This window comes from Triticum urartu, chromosome 4 (genome assembly GCF_003073215.2).
Source record: "Triticum urartu cultivar G1812 chromosome 4, Tu2.1, whole genome shotgun sequence".
Classification (NCBI taxonomy): Eukaryota; Viridiplantae; Streptophyta; class Magnoliopsida; order Poales; family Poaceae; genus Triticum; species Triticum urartu.
The window spans coordinates 440,285,360-440,289,760 of NC_053025.1; positions in this window are offsets into that span (position 1 = coordinate 440,285,360).

Below are 4,401 nucleotides of genomic sequence, written 5' to 3' on the forward strand. Positions count from 1 at the left end.
TACGAACTACATGATCTTATGCTAGGCTTAGGATTGGGTCTTTGTCCATCACATCATTCTCCTAATGATGTGATCCCGTAATCAATGACATCCAATGTCCATGGTCAGGAAACCGTAACCATCTATTGATCAACGAGCTAGTCAACTAGAGGCTTACTAGGGACATGGTGTTGTCTATGTATCCACACATGTATCTGAGTTTCCTATCAATACAATTCTAGCATGGATAATAAACGATTATCATGAACAAGGAAATATAATAATAACTAATTTATTATTGCCTCTAGGGCATATTTCCAACAGTCTCCCACTTGCACTAGAGTCAATAATCCAGTTCACATCGCTATGTGACTAACACTCAAGGTCACATCCCCATGTGACTAACACCCAAAGAGTTTACTAGAGTCAATAATCTAGTTCACATTACCATGTGATTAGCACACGATGAGTTCTGGGTTTGATCATGTTATGCTTGTGAGAGATGTTATAGTCAACGGGTCTGAATCTTTCAGATCCGTATGTACTTCGCAAATTTCTATGTCATCTTGTAGATGCAACTACTACGCTACATTTGGAGCTATTCCAAATAACTGATCTACTATACGAATCCAGTTTACTACTCAGAATAATCTGGATTAGTGTCAAGGTTTGCATCGGCGTAACCCTTTACGATGAACTCTTTTACCACCTCCATAATCGAGAAAATTCCTTAGTCCACTAGTTACTAAGGATAACTTTGACCGTTGTCTTGTGATCCATTCTTGGATCACTCTTGTACCCCTTAACTGACTCATGGCAAGGCACATTTCAGGTGCGGTACACAGCATAGCATACTGTAGGGCCTATGTCTTAAGCATAGGGGACGACCTTCGTCCTTTCTCTCTATTCTGCCGTGGTCGAGCTTTAAGTCTTAACTTCATACCTTACAACTCAGGCAAGAACTCCTTCTTTGACTGATCCATCTTGAACACCTTCAAGATCATGTCAAGGTATGTGCTCATTTGAAAGTACCATTAAGCGTTTTGATCTATCCTTATAGATCTTGCTGCTCAATGTTCAAGTAGCTTAATCCAGGCTTTCCATTGAAAAACACTTTCCAAATAACCCTATATGCTTTCCAGAAATTCTACGTCATTTCTGATCAACAATATGTCAACAACATATATTCATCAGAAATTCTATAGTGCTCCCACTCACTTCTTTGGAAATACAAGTTTCTCATAAACTTTGTATACACCCAAAATCTTTGATCATCTCATCAAAGCATACATTCCAACTCCGAGATGCTTACTCCAGTCCTCAGAAGGATTGCTGGAGCTTTGCATACTTATTAGCATCTTTCAGGATTGACAAAACCTTCTGGTTGTATCACATACAACCTTTCCTCAAGAAAATCATCGAGGAAACAATGTTTTGACATCCTATTTGCAATATTTCATAAATAATGTAGTAATCACTAATATAATTCCAACAGACTCTTAGCATCGCTACGAGTGAGAAAGTCTCATCGTAGTCAACTCCTTGAACTTGTCGGAAAACATCTTAACGACAAGTCGAGCTTTCTTAATGGTGACATTTACCATCATTGTCCGTCTTCCTTTTAAAATCCATCTGTACTCAATAACATTACGACCATCGAGCCGTTCTGCCAAAGTCTACACTTTGTTTTCATACATGGATCCTCTCTCGGATTTTATGGCCTCGAGCCATTTATCGGAATCCGGGCCCACCATTGCTTCTCCATAGCTCGTTGGTTCATTGTTGTCTAGCAACATGACTTCCAAGACAGGATTACGTACCACTCTGAAGTAGTACGCATCCTTGTCATCCCATGAGGTTTGGTAGTGACTTGATCTGAAGTTTCATGATCACTATCATAAGCTTCCACTTCAATTGGTGTAGGTGCCACAAGAACAACTCCCTGTGCCCTGTCACACACTAGTTGAAGAGACGGTTCAATAACCTCATCAAGTCTCCACCATCCTCCCACTCAATTCTTCCGAGAGAAACTTTTCCTCGAGAAAGGACCCGATTCTAGAAACCATCCCTTATTGCTTTCGGATCTGAGACAGGATGTATACGCAACTGTTTTGGGTGTCCTATGAAGATGCATTTATCCGCTTTGGGTTCGAGCTTATCAGCCTGGAACTTTTTCACATAAGCGTCGCAGCCCCAAACTTTTAAGAAATGACAGCTTAGGTTTCTCTAAACCATAGTTCATATGGTGTCATCTCATTGGAATTACATGGTGCCCTATTTAAAGTGAATGTGGTTGTCTCTAATGCCTAACCCATAAACTATCGTGGTAATTCGATAAGAGACATCATGGTATGCATCATATCCAATAGGGTGCAGTTATGATGTTCGGACACACCATCACACTACGGTGTTCCAGGCATTATTAGTTGTGAAACAATTTCCACAATGTCTTAATTCTGTGCCAAACTCGTAATTCATATATTCATCTCTATGATCATATCATAGATATTTTATCCTCTTGTCACGACGATCTTTCAACTTCACCCTAAAATTACTTGAACCTTTCAATAATTCAGACTCATGATTCATCAAGTAAATATAGTCAACATCTACTCAAATCATCTGTGAAGTAAGAATATAACGATATCCACTACATGCCTCAGCACTCATTGGATTTCACACATCAAAATGTATTACTTCCAACAAGTTGCTTTCTAGTTCCATTTTACTGAAAACGAGGCTTTCAGTCATCTTGCCCATGTGGTATGATTTGCATGTCTCAAGTGATTCAAAATCAAGTGAGTCCAAACGGTCCATTTGCATGGAGTTTCTTCATGCATATACACCAATAGACATGGTTCGCATGTCTCAAACCTTTCAAAACAAGTGAGCCCAAAGATCCATCAACATGGAGCTTCTTCATGCGTTTTATACCGATATGACTTACGTGGCAGTGCCACAAGTAGGTGGTACTATCATTACTATCTTTTGGCATGAACATGTGTATCACTACGATCGAGATTCAATAAACCATTCATTTCAGGTGTAAGACCATTGAAGGTATTATTCAAATAAACAGAGTAACCATTATTCTCTTTAAATGAATAACCGTATTGCGATAGACATAATCCAATCATGTCTATGCTCAACGCAAACACCAAATACCAATTATTTAGGTTTTAATACCAATCTCAATGGTAGAGGGAGCGTGCGATGCTTGATCATATCAACCTTGGAAATACTTCCAACACATATCGTCATCTCACCTTTAGCTAGTCTCCGTTTATTCCGTAGCTTTTATTTCGAGTTACTAACACTTAGCAACCGAACTGGTATCTAATACCCTGGTGCTACTAGGAGTACTAGTAAAGTACACATTAACATAATACATCCAATATACTTCTATCGACCTTGCCAGCCTTCTTATCTACCAAGTATCTAGGGTAATTCTGCTCCAGTGGCTGTTCCCTTTATTACAGAAGCACTTAGTCTCGGGTTTGGGTTCAACCTTGGGTTTCTTCACTAGAGCAGCAGCTGATTTGCCGTTTCATGAAGCATCCCTTTTTGCCCTTGCCCTTCTTGAAACTAGTGGTTTCACCAACCATCAACAATTGATGCTCCTTCTTGATCTCTACTTTTGTGGTGTCAAACATCGCGAATATCTCAAGGATCATCATATATGTCCCTGATATATTATAGTTCATCACGAAGCTCAAGCAGCTTGGTGGTAATGACTTCGGAGAACCATCACTATTTCATCTGGAAGATCAACTCCCACTCGATTCAAGCAATTGTTGTACTCAGACAATCTGAGCACAAGTTCAACAATTGAGCTTTTCTCTCTTAGTTTGCAGGCTAAGAAAATCGTCGGAGGTCTTATACCTCTTGACGTGGGCACGAGCCTGAAATCCCAATTTCAGCCCTTGAAACATCTCATATGTTTCGCGACGTTTCAAAACGTCTTCGGTGCCTTAACTCTAAGCCGTTTAACTGAACTATCACGTAGTTATCAAAATGTGTATGTCAGATGTTCGCAACATCCATAGACAACGTTCGAGGTTCAGCACACTGAGCGGTGCATTAAGGACATAAGCCTTCTATGAAGCAATGAGGACAATCCTCAGTTTACGGACCTAGTCCACATAATTACTACTATCAACTTTCAACTAAATTTTCTCTAGGAACATATCTAAACAGTAGAACTGAAGCACGAGCTACGACATAATTTGCAAAGACCTTTTGACTATGTTCAGGATAATTAAGTTCATCTTGTGAACTCCCACTCAGATAGACATCCCTCTAGTCATCTAAGTGATTACATGATCCGAGTCAACTAGGTCGTGTCCGATCATCACGTGAGACGGACTAGTCATCATCAGTGAACATCTTCATGTTGATCGTATCTACCATACGACTCATGCT